This window comes from Chiloscyllium plagiosum, unplaced genomic scaffold (assembly GCF_037043375.1).
Source record: "Chiloscyllium plagiosum isolate Xiang-an unplaced genomic scaffold, Cpla_swu_hap1 HiC_scaffold_11, whole genome shotgun sequence".
Classification (NCBI taxonomy): domain Eukaryota; kingdom Metazoa; phylum Chordata; class Chondrichthyes; order Orectolobiformes; family Hemiscylliidae; genus Chiloscyllium; species Chiloscyllium plagiosum.
Window position 1 is genome coordinate 89,785,480 of NW_028270149.1, and position 18,007 is coordinate 89,803,486.

The following is an 18,007-nucleotide window of genomic DNA, read 5'->3' on the forward strand; positions in this document are numbered from 1 at the left end:
ATGAATACTGCTTCTCTCATTCATTCAATGTGTCAAGCTTGACGTTTTAATTCAGTCAAATAAACATAAATCATACACCTGTTGAATCATATTGCACCCATTCATTCAATGAAATACACTGCACGACTTATTCAATGAGGAGAGCTAATGCCATTCATTCAATGTCTTGAGCAAACCGCCTTCATTCAATGAAACAAACTGCACGTCTTAATTCAATGAGTAGAGCTTCTCTCATTCTTTCAATATGTCAAGTTTAACGCTTTAATTTAATGAAGTAAACTGCACTCATTGATTCATTGAATCAAACTTGAATCATTCATTCAATGTTTCAAACGTCAAACGTTATTCATTGTTTCAATGAAACAAACTTAACTCACTTATTTTTTGAATCAAACCGCACATGTTCATTCAAGGATAGAGAGTGCACTTGTCAATTCAATGAGTAGAGCTTCTCTCATTCTTTCAATGTGTCAAGCTCAACGTTTTAATTCAATCAAACATAATTAAATCATACAATTGGTGAATCGTACTGCACCCATTCATTCAATGAAAAACAAACTCCACGTCTTAATTCAATGAGTAGAGCTACTGACGTTCATTCAATGTGTCAAGCTTAACGCTTTCATTCAATGAAGTAAACTGCACTCATTGATTCATTAAATCAAACTTCAAGGATTAATTCAATGTTTCAAACGTTATTCATTGTTTCAATGAAACAAACGTAACTCACTTATTTAGTGAATAAAACTGCACTAGTTCATTCAAAGAAAGAGACTACTCTTGTCAATTCAATTAGAGCTACTCTCATTCATTCATTGACACACGCTTCCCGCATTGTCGCAATCAAACTGCACAGATTCACTCCATGAACCAAACTGCTCGTGTAACTTCAATGTGTCAAGCTCACCGCTTTCATTCAATGGAAGAAACTGCATTCATTCATTCATTCCTTTTCAATCATTGATTCAAAGAATCAAAAGTAATTCGTTGATTTAAACTTCACTCATTTCTGAAGTCAATTTATCTGTAATCATTCAATCAATCAATCCAACTGCAAACATTGATTCCATGACAAAGACTGCAAGTACCGTTTCAATGAATCGTGCTTTTGCCACTCATTCAATGAAACAAACTGCACAGCTTAATTCAATGAGTAGAGCTTCTCTCATTCATTCAATGTGTCAAGCTTAACGTTGTAATTCAATCAAACAAACTTAAATCATACAATGTATGAATCATACTGCACACACTCATTCAAAGAAATACACTGCTCGTCTTAATTCAAAGCGTACTGCTCCTCTGCCATTCATTCCATGCCATGACGAATACGCATTCATTCAATGAATCAAACTGCACCCATTCATTCAATGAAACAAACTGCACGTCTTAATTGAACAAGTAGAGCTACTCTCATTCATTAAATGTGTCAAGATTAACGCATTAATGCAATGAAGCTAACTGCACTTTTGATTCATTGAATCAAACTTCAATCATTAATTCAACCTTATTCATTGTTTCAATGAAGCAAACTTAACTCACTTATTTAGTGAATAAAACTGCAATGGTTCATTCAAACAAAGAGACTACACTTGTCAATTCAATGACAAGCTACTCATTCATTGACATACGCTTCCCGCATTGTCTCAATCAAACTACACAGATTCACTCCATTAACCAAACTGCTCGTGCAAAATCAATGAGTAGAGCTTCTCTCATTCATTCAATGTGTCATGCTCAAAGCTTTCATTCAATGGAAGAAACTGCATTCGTTCATCCATTCCTTTTCAATCATTGATTCAACGAATCAAAAGTAATTCGTTGATTTAAACTTCACTCATGTCTGAAGTCAATTTATCTGCAATCATTCAATCAACCAATCCAACTGCAAACATTCGTTCAATGACAAAGACTGCAAGGACCGTTTCAATGATTCGTGCTTTTGCCACTCATTCAATGAAACAAACTGCACAGTTTAATTCAATGAGTAGAGCTTATCTCATTCATTCAATGTGTCAAGCTTAACGCTTTAATTCAATGAAGCAAACTGCACTCATTGATTTCATTGAACCATACTTCAATCATTCATTCAATGTTTCAAACGTTATTCATTGTTTGAATGAAACAAACTTAACTCACTTATTTAGAGAATCAAACTGCACACGTTCATTCAAGGAAAGAGAGTGCACTTGTCAATTCAATGAGTAGAGCTACTCTCATTCATTCTTTGCCACACGGTTAACGAATTGTCTCAATCAAACTGCAGATATTCAATCCATGCACAAACTGCACGTGTTAATGCTATGAATACTGCTTCTCTCATTCATTCAATGTGTCAAGCTTGGCGTTTTAATTCTGTCAAATAAACATAAATCATACAACTGATGAATCATATTGCACCCACTCATTCAATGAAATACATTGCACGACTTAGTTCAAAGAGTAGAGCTCATGCCATTCGTTCAATGTCACGAGCAAAACGCATTCATTCAATGAAACAAATCCCACGTCTTAATTCAATGAGTACAGCTTCGCTCATTCATTCAATGTGTCAAGCTTGACGCTTTAATTCAATGAAGCAAACTGCACTCATTGATTTCATTGAACCATACTTCAATCATTCATTCAATGTTTCAAACGTTATTCGTTGTTTGAATGAAACAAACTTAACTCACTTATTTACAGAATCAAACTGCACACGTTCATTCAAGGAAAGAGAGTGCACTTGTCAATGCAATGAGTAGAGCTACTGTCATTCATTCATTGCCACACGCTTAACAAATTGTCCCAATCAAACTGCAGATATTCAATCCATGCACCAAACTGCACGTGTTAATACAATGAATACTGCTTCTCTATTTCATTCAATGTGTCAAGCTTGACGTTTTAATTCAGTCAAATAAACATAAATCATACAACTGATGAATCATATTGCACCCATTCATTCAATGAAATACACTGCACGACTTATTCAATGAGGAGAGCTAATGCCATTCATTCAATGTCTTGAGCAAACCGCCTTCATTCAGTGAAACAAACTGCATGTCTTAATTCAATGAGTAGAGCTTCTCTCATTCTTTCAATATGTCAAGTTTAACGTTTTAATTCAATGAAGTAAACAGCACTCATTGATTCATTGAATCAAACTTGAATCATTCATTCAATGTTTCAAACGTCAAACGTTATTCATTGTTTCAATGAAACAAACTTAACTCACTTATTTTTTGAATCAAACTGCACATGTTCTTTCAAGGATAGAGAGTGCACTTGTCAATTCAATGAGTAGAGCTTCTCTCATTCTTTCAATGTGTCAAGCTCAACGTTTTAATTCAATCAAACATAATTAAATCATACAATTGGTGAATCGTACTGCACCCATTCATTCAATGAAAAACAAACTCCACGTCTTAATTCAATGAGTAGAGCTACTGACGTTCATTCAATGTGTCAAGCTTAATGCTTTCATTCAATGAAGTAAACTGCACTCATTGATTCATTAAATCAAACTTCAAGGATTAATTCAATGTTTCAAACGTTATTCATTGTTTCAATGAAACAAACGTAACTCACTTATTTAGTGAATAAAACTGCACTAGTTCATTCAAAGAAAAAGACTACACTTGTCAATTCAATGAGTAGAGCTACTCTCATTCATTCATTGACACACGCTTCCCGCATTGTCGCAATCAAACTGCACAGATTCACTCCATGAACCAAACTGCTCGTGTAACTTCAATGTGTCAAGCTCACCGCTTTCATTCAATGGAAGAAACTGCATTCATTCATTCATTCCTTTTCAATCATTGATTCAAAGAATCAAAAGTAATTCGTTGATTTAAACATCACTCATTTCTGAAGTCAATTTATCTGTAATCATTCAATCAATCAATCCAACTGCAAACATTGATTCCATGACAAAGACTGCAAGTACCGTTTCAATGAATCGTGCTTTTGCCACTCATTCAATGAAACAAACTGCACAGCTTAATTCAATGAGTAGAGCTTCTCTCAGTCATTCAATGTGTCAAGCTTAACGTTTTAATTCAATCAAACAAACTTAAATCATACAATGTATGAATCATACTGCACACACTCATTCAATGAAATACACTGCTCGTCTTAATTCAAAGCGTACTGCTCCTCTGCCATTCATTCCATGCCATGACGAATACGCATTCATTCAATGAATCAAACTGCACTCATTCATTCAATGAAACAAACTGCACGTCTTAATTGAATGAGTAGAGCTACTCTCATTCATTAAATGTGTCAAGCTTAACGCATTAATGCAATGAAGCTAACTGCACTTTTGATTCATTGAATCAAACTTCAATCATTAATTCAATCTTATTCATTGTTTCAATGAAGCAAACGTCACTCACTTATTTAGTGAATAAAACTGCACTAGTTCATTCAAACAAAGAGACTACACTTGTCAATTCAATGACAAGCTACTCATTCATTGACATACGCTTCCCGCATTGTCTCAATCAAACTGCACAGATTCACTCCATGAACCAAACTGCTGGTGCAAAATCAATGAGTAGAGCTTCTCTCATTCATTCAATGTGTCATGCTCAAAGCTTTCATTCAATGGAAGAAACTGCATTCGTTCATTCATTCCTTTTCAATCAATTTAAACTTCACTCATGTCTGAAGTCAATTTATCTGCAATCATTCAATCAATCAATCCAACTGCAAACATTCGTTCCATGACAAAGACTGCAAATACCGTTTGAATGAATCGTGCTTTTGACACTCATTCAATGAAACAAACTGCACAGTTTAATGAGAGCTTATCTCATTCATTCAATGTGTCAAGCTTAACGCTTTAATTCAATGAAGCAAACTGCACTCATTGATTTCATTGAACCATACTTCAATCATTCATTCAATGTTTCAAACGTTATTCATTGTTTGAATGAAACAAACTTAACTCACTTATTTACAGAATCAAACTGCACACGTTCATTCAAGGAAAGAGAGTGCACTTGTCAATTCAATAAGTAGAGTTACTCTCATTCATTCATTGCCACACGCTTAACGAATTGTCTCAATCAAACTGCAGATATTCAATACATGCACCAAATTGCACGTGTTAATACAATGAATACTGCTCTCTCATTCATTTAATGTGTCAAGCTTGACGTTTTAATTCAGTCAAATAAACATAAATCATACAACTGGTGAATCATATTGCACCCACTCATTCAATGAAATACACTGCACGACTTAGTTCAAAGAGTAGAGCTCATGCCATTCGTTCAATGTCACGAGCAAAACGCATTCATTCAATGAAACAAATTCCACGTCTTAATTCAATGAGTACAGCTTCGCTCATTCATTCAATGTTTCAAACGTTTTTCATTGTTTGAATGAAACAAACTTAACTCACTTATTTAGAGAATCACACTGCACACGTTCATTCAAGGAAAGAGAGTGCACTTGTCAATGCAATGAGTAGAGCTACTGTCATTCATTCATTGCCACACGCTTAACGAATTGTCTCAATCAAACTGCAGATATTCAATCCATGCACCAAACTGCACGTGTTAATACAATGAATACTGCTTCTCTCATTCATTCAATGTGTCAAGCTTGGCGTTTTAATTCTGTCAAATAAACATAAATCATACAACTGATGAATCATATTGCACCCACTCATTCAATGAAATACATTGCACGACTTAGTTCAAAGAGTAGAGCTCATGCCATTCGTTCAATGTCACGAGCAAAACGCATTCATTCAATGAAACAAATCCCACGTCTTAATTCAATGAGTACAGGTTCGCTCATTCATTCAATGTGTCAAGCTTGACGCTTTAATTCAATGAAGCAAACTGCACTCATTGATTTCATTGAGTGCAGTTTGCAAAACGCCTTCATTCAATGAAACAAATCCCACGTCTTAATTCAATGAGTAGAGCTTCTCTCATTCATTCAATGTGTCAAGCTTAACGTTGTAATTCAATCAAACAAACTTAAATCATACAATGTATGAATCATACTGCACACACTCATTCAATGAAATACACTGCTCGTCTTAATTCAAAGCGTACTGCTCCTCTGACATTCATTCCATGCCATGACGAATACGCATTCATTCAATGAATCAAACTGCACCCATTCATTCAATGAAACAAACTGCACGTCTTAATTGAACAAGTAGAGCTACTCTCATTCATTAAATGTGTCAAGATTAACGCATTAATGCAATGAAGCTAACTGCACTTTTGATTCATTGAATCAAACTTCAATCATTAATTCAACCTTATTCATTGTTTCAATGAAGCAAACTTAACTCACTTATTTAGTGAATAAAACTGCAATGGTTCATTCAAACAAAGAGACTACACTTGTCAATTCAATGACAAGCTACTCATTCATTGACATACGCTTCCCGCATTGTCTCAATCAAACTGCACAGATTCACTCCATGAACCAAACTGCTCGTGCAAAATCAATGAGTAGAGCTTCTCTCATTCATTCAATGTGTCATGCTCAAAGCTTTCATTCAATGGAAGAAACTGCATTCGTTCATTCATTCCTTTTCAATCATTGATTCAACGAATCAAAAGTAATTCGTTGATTTAAACTTCACTCATGTCTGAAGTCAATTTATCTACAATCATTCAATCAATCAATCCAACTGCATATATTCGTTCTATGACAAAGACTGTAAGTACCGTTTCAATGAATCGTGCTTTTGCCACTCATTCAATGCAACAAACTGCACAGTTTAATTCAATGAGTAGAGCTTATCTCATTCAGTCAATGTGTCAAGCTTGACGTTTAATTCAATGAAGCAAACTGCACTCATTGATTTCATTGAACCATACTTCAATCATTCATTCTTTGTTTCAAACGTTATTCATTGTTTGAATGAAACAAACTTAACTCACTTATTTACAGAATCAAACTGCACACGTTCATTCAAGGAAAGAGAGTGCACTTGTCAATTCAATGAGTAGAGCTACTCTCATTCATTCATTGCCACACGCTTAACGAATTGTCTCAATCAAACTGCAGATATTCAATCCATGCACCAAACTGCACGTGTTCATACAATGAATACTGCTTCTCTCATTCATTCAATGTGTCAAGCTTGACGTTTTAATTCAGTCAAATAAACATAAATCATACAACTGATGAATCATATTGCACCCATTCATTCAATGAAATACACTGCACGACTTATTCAATGAGGAGAGCTAATGCCATTCAATCAATGTCTTGAGCAAACCGCCTTCATTCAATGAAACAAACTGCACGTCTTAATTCAATGAGTAGAGCTTCTCTCATTCTTTCAATATGTCAAGTTTAACGCTTTAATTTAATGAAGTAAACTGCACTCATTGATTCATTGAATCAAACTTGAATCATTCATTCAATGTTTCAAACGTCAAACGTTATTCATTGTTTCAATGAAACAAACTTAACTCACTTATTTTTTGAATCAAACCGCACATGTTCATTCAAGGATAGAGAGTGCACTTGTCAATTCAATGAGTAGAGCTTCTCTCATTCTTTCAATGTGTCAAGCTCAACGTTTTAATTCAATCAAACATAATTAAATCATACAATTGGTGAATCGTACTGCACCCATTCATTCAATGAAAAACAAACTCCACGTCTTAATTCAATGAGTAGAGCTACTGACGTTCATTCAATGTGTCAAGCTTAACGCTTTCATTCAATGAAGTAAACTGCACTCATTGATTCATTAAATCAAACTTCAAGGATTAATTCAATGTTTCAAACGTTATTCATTGTTTCAATGAAACAAACGTAACTCACTTATTTAGTGAATAAAACTGCACTAGTTCATTCAAAGAAAGAGACTACTCTTGTCAATTCAATTAGAGCTACTCTCATTCATTCATTGACACACGCTTCCCGCATTGTCGCAATCAAACTGCACAGATTCACTCCATGAACCAAACTGCTCGTGTAACTTCAATGTGTCAAGCTCACCGCTTTCATTCAATGGAAGAAACTGCATTCATTCATTCATTCCTTTTCAATCATTGATTCAAAGAATCAAAAGTAATTCGTTGATTTAAACTTCACTCATTTCTGAAGTCAATTTATCTGTAATCATTCAATCAATCAATCCAACTGCAAACATTGATTCCATGACAAAGACTGCAAGTACCGTTTCAATGAATCGTGCTTTTGCCACTCATTCAATGAAACAAACTGCACAGCTTAATTCAATGAGTAGAGCTTCTCTCATTCTTTCAATGTGTCAAGCTTAACGTTGTAATTCAATCAAACAAACTTAAATCATACAATGTATGAATCATACTGCACACACTCATTCAAAGAAATACACTGCTCGTCTTAATTCAAAGCGTACTGCTCCTCTGCCATTCATTCCATGCCATGACGAATACGCATTCATTCAATGAATCAAACTGCACCCATTCATTCAATGAAACAAACTGCACGTCTTAATTGAACAAGTAGAGCTACTCTCATTCATTAAATGTGTCAAGATTAACGCATTAATGCAATGAAGCTAACTGCACTTTTGATTCATTGAATCAAACTTCAATCATTAATTCAACCTTATTCATTGTTTCAATGAAGCAAACTTAACTCACTTATTTAGTGAATAAAACTGCAATGGTTCATTCAAACAAAGAGACTACACTTGTCAATTCAATGACAAGCTACTCATTCATTGACATACGCTTCCCGCATTGTCTCAATCAAACTGCACAGATTCACTCCATTAACCAAACTGCTCGTGCAAAATCAATGAGTAGAGCTTCTCTCATTCATTCAATGTGTCATGCTCAAAGCTTTCATTCAATGGAAGAAACTGCATTCGTTCATCCATTCCTTTTCAATCATTGATTCAACGAATCAAAAGTAATTCGTTGATTTAAACTTCACTCATGTCTGAAGTCAATTTATCTGCAATCATTCAATCAACCAATCCAACTGCAAACATTCGTTCAATGACAAAGACTGCAAGTACCGTTTCAATGATTCGTGCTTTTGCCACTCATTCAATGAAACAAACTGCACAGTTTAATTCAATGAGTAGAGCTTATCTCATTCATTCAATGTGTCAAGCTTAACGCTTTAATTCAATGAAGCAAACTGCACTCATTGATTTCATTGAACCATACTTCAATCATTCATTCAATGTTTCAAACGTTATTCATTGTTTGAATGAAACAAACTTAACTCACTTATTTAGAGAATCAAACTGCACACGTTCATTCAAGGAAAGAGAGTGCACTTGTCAATTCAATGAGTAGAGCTACTCTCATTCATTCTTTGCCACACGGTTAACGAATTGTCTCAATCAAACTGCAGATATTCCATCCATGCACAAACTGCACGTGTTAATGCTATGAATACTGCTTCTCTCATTCATTCAATGTGTCAAGCTTGGCGTTTTAATTCTGTCAAATAAACATAAATCATACAACTGATGAATCATATTGCACCCACTCATTCAATGAAATACATTGCACGACTTAGTTCAAAGAGTAGAGCTCATGCCATTCGTTCAATGTCACGAGCAAAACGCATTCATTCAATGAAACAAATCCCTCGTCTTAATTCAATGAGTACAGGTTCGCTCATTCATTCAATGTGTCAAGCTTGACGCTTTAATTCAATGAAGCAAACTGCACTCATTGATTTCATTGAACCATACTTCAATCATTCATTCAATGTTTCAAACGTTATTCATTGTTTGAATGAAACAAACTTAACTCACTTATTTACAGAATCAAACTGCACACGTTCATTCAAGGAAAGAGAGTGCACTTGTCAATGCAATGAGTAGAGCTACTGTCATTCATTCATTGCCACACGCTTAACGAATTGTCCCAATCAAACTGCAGATATTCAATCCATGAACCAAACTGCACGTGTTAATACAATGAATACTGCTTCTCTATTTCATTCAATGTGTCAAGCTTGACGTTTTAATTCAGTCAAATAAACATAAATCATACAACTGATGAGTCATATTGCACCCATTCATTCAATGAAATACACTGCACGACTTATTCAATGAGGAGAGCTAATGCCATTCATTCAATGTCTTGAGCAAACCGCCTTCATTCAATGAAACAAACTGCACGTCTTAATTCAATGAGTAGAGCTTCTCTCATTCTTTCAATATGTCAAGTTTAACGCTTTAATTTAATGAAGTAAACTGCACTCATTGATTCATTGAATCAAACTTGAATCATTCATTCAATGTTTCAAACGTCAAACGTTATTCATTGTTTCAATGAAACAAACTTAACTCACTTATTTTTTGAATCAAACTGCACATGTTCATTCAAGGATAGAGAGTGCACTTGTCAATTCAATGAGTAGAGCTTCTCTCATTCTTTCAATGTGTCAAGCTCAACGTTTTAATTCAATCAAACATAATTAAATCATACAATTGGTGAATCGTACTGCACCCATTCATTCAATGAAAAACAAACTCCACGTCTTAATTCAATGAGTAGAGCTACTGACGTTCATTCAATGTGTCAAGCTTAACGCTTTCATTCAATGAAGTAAACTGCACTCATTGATTCATTAAATCAAACTTCAAGGATTAATTCAATGTTTCAAACGTTATTCATTGTTTCAATGAAACAAACGTAACTCACTTATTTAGTGAATAAAACTGCACGAGTTCATTCAAAGAAAGAGACTACTCTTGTCAATTCAATTAGAGCTACTCTCATTCATTCATTGACACACGCTTCCCGCATTGTCGCAATCAAACTGCACAGATTCACTCCATGAACCAAACTGCTCGTGTAACTTCAATGTGTCATGCTCAAAGCTTTCATTCAATGGAAGAAACTGCATTCGTTCATTCATTCCTTTTCAATCATTGATTCAACGAATCAAAAGTAATTCGTTGATTTAAACTTCACTCATGTCTGAAGTCAATTTATCTGCAATCATTCAATCAATCAATCCAACTGCATATATTCGTTCTATGACAAAGGCTGTAAGTACCGTTTCAATGAATCGTGCTTTTGCCACTCATTCAATGCAACAAACTGCACAGTTTAATTCAATGAGTAGAGCTTATCTCATTCAGTCAATGTGTCAAGCTTGACGCTTTAATTCAATGAAGCAAACTGCACTCATTGATTTCATTGAACCATACTTCAATCATTCATTCTTTGTTTCAAACGTTATTCATTGTTTGAATGAAACAAACTTAACTCACTTATATACAGAATCAAACTGCACACGTTCATTCAAGGAAAGAGAGTGCACTTGTCAATTCAATGAGTAGAGCTACTCTCATTCATTCATTGCCACACGCTTAACGAATTGTCTCAATCAAACTGCAGATATTCAATCCATGCACCAAACTGCACGTGTTCATACAATGAATACTGCTTCTCTCATTCATTCAATGTGTCAAGCTTGACGTTTTAATTCAGTCAAATAAACATAAATCATACAACTGATGAATCATATTGCACCCATTCATTCAATGAAATACACTGCACGACTTATTCAATGAGGAGAGCTAATGCCATTCATTCAATGTCTTGAGCAAACCGCCTTCATTCAATGAAACAAACTGCACGTCTTAATTCAATGAGTAGAGCTTCTCTCATTCTTTCAATATGTCAAGTTTAACGCTTTAATTTAATGAAGTAAACTGCACTCATTGATTCATTGAATCAAACTTGAATCATTCATTCAATGTTTCAAACGTCAAACGTTATTCATTGTTTCAATGAAACAAACTTAACTCACTTATTTTTTGAATCAAACCGCACATGTTCATTCAAGGATAGAGAGTGCACTTGTCAATTCAATGAGTAGAGCTTCTCTCATTCTTTCAATGTGTCAAGCTCAACGTTTTAATTCAATCAAACATAATTAAATCATACAATTGGTGAATCGTACTGCACCCATTCATTCAATGAAAAACAAACTCCACGTCTTAATTCAATGAGTAGAGCTACTGACGTTCATTCAATGTGTCAAGCTTAACGCTTTCATTCAATGAAGTAAACTGCACTCATTGATTCATTAAATCAAACTTCAAGGATTAATTCAATGTTTCAAACGTTATTCATTGTTTCAATGAAACAAACGTAACTCACTTATTTAGTGAATAAAACTGCACTAGTTTATTCAAAGAAAGAGACTACACTTGTCAATTCAATGAGTAGAGCTACTCTCATTCATTCATTGACACACGCTTCCCGCATTGTCGCAATCAAACTGCACAGATTCACTCCATGAACCAAACTGCTCGTGTAACTTCAACGTGTGAAGCTCACCGCTTTCATTCAATGGAAGAAACTGCATTCATTCATTCATTCCTTTTCAATCATTGATTCAAAGAATCAAAAGTAATTCGTTGATTTAAACTTCACTCATTTCTGAAGTCAATTTATCTGTAATCATTCAATCAATCAATCCAACTGCAAACATTGATTCCATGACAAAGACTGCAAGTACCGTTTCAATGAATCATGCTTTTGCCACTCATTCAATGAAACAAACTGCACAGCTTAATTCAATGAGTAGAGCTTCTCTCATTCATTCAATGTGTCAAGCTTAACGTTGTAATTCAATCAAACAAACTTAAATCATACAATGTATGAATCATACTGCACACACTCATTCAAAGAAATACACTGCTCGTCTTAATTCAAAGCGTACTGCTCCTCTGCCATTCATTCCATGCCATGACGAATACGCATTCATTCAATGAATCAAACTGCACCCATTCATTCAATGAAACAAACTGCACGTCTTAATTGAACAAGTAGAGCTACTCTCATTCATTAAATGTGTCAAGATTAACGCATTAATGCAATGAAGCTAACTGCACTTTTGATTCATTGAATCAAACTTCAATCATTAATTCAACCTTATTCATTGTTTCAATGAAGCAAACTTAACTCACTTATTTAGTGAATAAAACTGCAATGGTTCATTCAAACAAAGAGACTACACTTGTCAATTCAATGACAAGCTACTCATTCATTGACATACGCTTCCCGCATTGTCTCAATCAAACTGCACAGATTCACTCCATTAACCAAACTGCTCGTGCAAAATCAATGAGTAGAGCTTCTCTCATTCATTCAATGTGTCATGCTCAAAGCTTTCATTCAATGGAAGAAACTGCATTCGTTCATCCATTCCTTTTCAATCATTGATTCAACGAATCAAAAGTAATTCGTTGATTTAAACTTCACTCATGTCTGAAGTCAATTTATCTGCAATCATTCAATCAACCAATCCAACTGCAAACATTCGTTCAATGACAAAGACTGCAAGTACCGTTTCAATGATTCGTGCTTTTGCCACTCATTCAATGAAACAAACTGCACAGTTTAATTCAATGAGTAGAGCTTATCTCATTCATTCAATGTGTCAAGCTTAACGCTTTAATTCAATGAAGCAAACTGCACTCATTGATTTCATTGAACCATACTTCAATCATTCATTCAATGTTTCAAACGTTATTCATTGTTTGAATGAAACAAACTTAACTCACTTATTTAGAGAATCAAACTGCACACGTTCATTCAAGGAAAGAGAGTGCACTTGTCAATTCAATGAGTAGAGCTACTCTCATTCATTCTTTGCCACACGGTTAACGAATTGTCTCAATCAAACTGCAGATATTCAATCCATGCACAAACTGCACGTGTTAATGCTATGAATACTGCTTCTCTCATTCATTCAATGTGTCAAGCTTGGCGTTTTAATTCTGTCAAATAAACATAAATCATACAACTGATGAATCATATTGCACCCACTCATTCAATGAAATACATTGCACGACTTAGTTCAAAGAGTAGAGCTCATGCCATTCGTTCAATGTCACGAGCAAAACGCATTCATTCAATGAAACAAATCCCACGTCTTAATTCAATGAGTACAGGTTCGCTCATTCATTCAATGTGTCAAGCTTGACGCTTTAATTCAATGAAGCAAACTGCACTCATTGATTTCATTGAACCATACTTCAATCATTCATTCAATGTTTCAAACGTTATTCGTTGTTTGAATGAAACAAACTTAACTCACTTATTTTTTGAATCAAACTGCACATGTTCATTCAAGGATAGAGAGTGCACTTGTCAATTCAATGAGTAGAGCTTCTCTCATTCTTTCAATGTGTCAAGCTCAACGTTTTAATTCAATCAAACATAATTAAATCATACAATTGGTGAATCGTACTGCACCCATTCATTCAATGAAAAACAAACTCCACGTCTTAATTCAATGAGTAGAGCTACTGACGTTCATTCAATGTGTCAAGCTTAACGCTTTCATTCAATGAAGTAAACTGCACTCATTGATTCATTAAATCAAACTTCAAGGATTAATTCAATGTTTCAAACGTTATTCATTGTTTCAATGAAACAAACGTAACTCACTTATTTAGTGAATAAAACTGCACGAGTTCATTCAAAGAAAGAGACTACTCTTGTCAATTCAATTAGAGCTACTCTCATTCATTCATTGACACACGCTTCCCGCATTGTCGCAATCAAACTGCACAGATTCACTCCATGAACCAAACTGCTCGTGTAACTTCAATGTGTCATGCTCAAAGCTTTCATTCAATGGAAGAAACTGCATTCGTTCATTCATTCCTTTTCAATCATTGATTCAACGAATCAAAAGTAATTCGTTGATTTAAACTTCACTCATGTCTGAAGTCAATTTATCTGCAATCATTCAATCAATCAATCCAACTGCATATATTCGTTCTATGACAAAGACTGTAAGTACCGTTTCAATGAATCGTGCTTTTGCCACTCATTCAATGCAACAAACTGCACAGTTTAATTCAATGAGTCGAGCTTATCTCATTCAGTCAATGTGTCAAGCTTGACGCTTTAATTCAATGAAGCAAACTGCACTCATTGATTTCATTGAACCATACTTCAATCATTCATTCTTTGTTTCAAACGTTATTCATTGTTTGAATGAAACAAACTTAACTCACTTATTTACAGAATCAAACTGCACACGTTCATTCAAGGAAAGAGAGTGCACTTGTCAATTCAATGAGTAGAGCTACTCTCATTCATTCATTGCCACACGCTTAACGAATTGTCTCAATCAAACTGCAGATATTCAATCCATGCACCAAACTGCACGTGTTCATACAATGAATACTGCTTCTCTCATTCATTCAATGTGTCAAGCTTGACGTTTTAATTCAGTCAAATAAACATAAATCATACACCTGTTGAATCATATTGCACCCATTCATTCAATGAAATACACTGCACGACTTATTCAATGAGGAGAGCTAATGCCATTCATTCAATGTCTTGAGCAAACCGCCTTCATTCAATGAAACAAACTGCACGTCTTAATTCAATGAGTAGAGCTTCTCTCATTCTTTCAATATGTCAAGTTTAACGCTTTAATTTAATGAAGTAAACTGCACTCATTGATTCATTGAATCAAACTTGAATCATTCATTCAATGTTTCAAACGTCAAACGTTATTCATTGTTTCAATGAAACAAACTTAACTCACTTATTTTTTGAATCAAACCGCACATGTTCATTCAAGGATAGAGAGTGCACTTGTCAATTCAATGAGTAGAGCTTCTCTCATTCTTTCAATGTGTCAAGCTCAACGTTTTAATTCAATCAAACATAATTAAATCATACAATTGGTGAATCGTACTGCACCCATTCATTCAATGAAAAACAAACTCCACGTCTTAATTCAATGAGTAGAGCTACTGACGTTCATTCAATGTGTCAAGCTTAACGCTTTCATTCAATGAAGTAAACTGCACTCATTGATTCATTAAATCAAACTTCAAGGATTAATTCAATGTTTCAAACGTTATTCATTGTTTCAATGAAACAAACGTAACTCACTTATTTAGTGAATAAAACTGCACTAGTTCATTCAAAGAAAGAGACTACTCTTGTCAATTCAATTAGAGCTACTCTCATTCATTCATTGACACACGCTTCCCGCATTGTCGCAATCAAACTGCACAGATTCACTCCATGAACCAAACTGCTCGTGTAACTTCAATGTGTCAAGCTCACCGCTTTCATTCAATGGAAGAAACTGCATTCATTCATTCATTCCTTTTCAATCATTGATTCAAAGAATCAAAAGTAATTCGTTGATTTAAACTTCACTCATTTCTGAAGTCAATTTATCTGTAATCATTCAATCAATCAATCCAACTGCAAACATTGATTCCATGACAAAGACTGCAAGTACCGTTTCAATGAATCGTGCTTTTGCCACTCATTCAATGAAACAAACTGCACAGCTTAATTCAATGAGTAGAGCTTCTCTCATTCATTCAATGTGTCAAGCTTAACGTTGTAATTCAATCAAACAAACTTCAATCATACAATGTATGAATCATACTGCACACACTCATTCAAAGAAATACACTGCTCGTCTTAATTCAAAGCGTACTGCTCCTCTGCCATTCATTCCATGCCATGACGAATACGCATTCATTCAATGAATCAAACTGCACCCATTCATTCAATGAAACAAACTGCACGTCTTAATTGAACAAGTAGAGCTACTCTCATTCATTAAATGTGTCAAGATTAACGCATTAATGCAATGAAGCTAACTGCACTTTTGATTCATTGAATCAAACTTCAATCATTAATTCAACCTTATTCATTGTTTCAATGAAGCAAACTTAACTCACTTATTTAGTGAATAAAACTGCAATGGTTCATTCAAACAAAGAGACTACACTTGTCAATTCAATGACAAGCTACTCATTCATTGACATACGCTTCCCGCATTGTCTCAATCAAACTACACAGATTCACTCCATTAACCAAACTGCTCGTGCAAAATCAATGAGTAGAGCTTCTCTCATTCATTCAATGTGTCATGCTCAAAGCTTTCATTCAATGGAAGAAACTGCATTCGTTCATCCATTCCTTTTCAATCATTGATTCAACGAATCAAAAGTAATTCGTTGATTTAAACTTCACTCATGTCTGAAGTCAATTTATCTGCAATCATTCAATCAACCAATCCAACTGCAAACATTCGTTCAATGACAAAGACTGCAAGGACCGTTTCAATGATTCGTGCTTTTGCCACTCATTCAATGAAACAAACTGCACAGTTTAATTCAATGAGTAGAGCTTATCTCATTCATTCAATGTGTCAAGCTTAACGCTTTAATTCAATGAAGCAAACTGCACTCATTGATTTCATTGAACCATACTTCAATCATTCATTCAATGTTTCAAACGTTATTCATTGTTTGAATGAAACAAACTTAACTCACTTATTTAGAGAATCAAACTGCACACGTTCATTCAAGGAAAGAGAGTGCACTTGTCAATTCAATGAGTAGAGCTACTCTCATTCATTCTTTGCCACACGGTTAACGAATTGTCTCAATCAAACTGCAGATATTCAATCCATGCACAAACTGCACGTGTTAATGCTATGAATACTGCTTCTCTCATTCATTCAATGTGTCAAGCTTGGCGTTTTAATTCTGTCAAATAAACATAAATCATACAACTGATGAATCATATTGCACCCACTCATTCAATGAAATACATTGCACGACTTAGTTCAAAGAGTAGAGCTCATGCCATTCGTTCAATGTCACGAGCAAAACGCATTCATTCAATGAAACAAATCCCACGTCTTAATTCAATGAGTACAGCTTCGCTCATTCATTCAATGTGTCAAGCTTGACGCTTTAATTCAATGAAGCAAACTGCACTCATTGATTTCATTGAACCATACTTCAATCATTCATTCAATGTTTCAAACGTTATTCGTTGTTTGAATGAAACAAACTTAACTCACTTATTTACAGAATCAAACTGCACACGTTCATTCAAGGAAAGAGAGTGCACTTGTCAATGCAATGAGTAGAGCTACTGTCATTCATTCATTGCCACACGCTTAACGAATTGTCCCAATCAAACTGCAGATATTCAATCCATGCACCAAACTGCACGTGTTAATACAATGAATACTGCTTCTCTATTTCATTCAATGT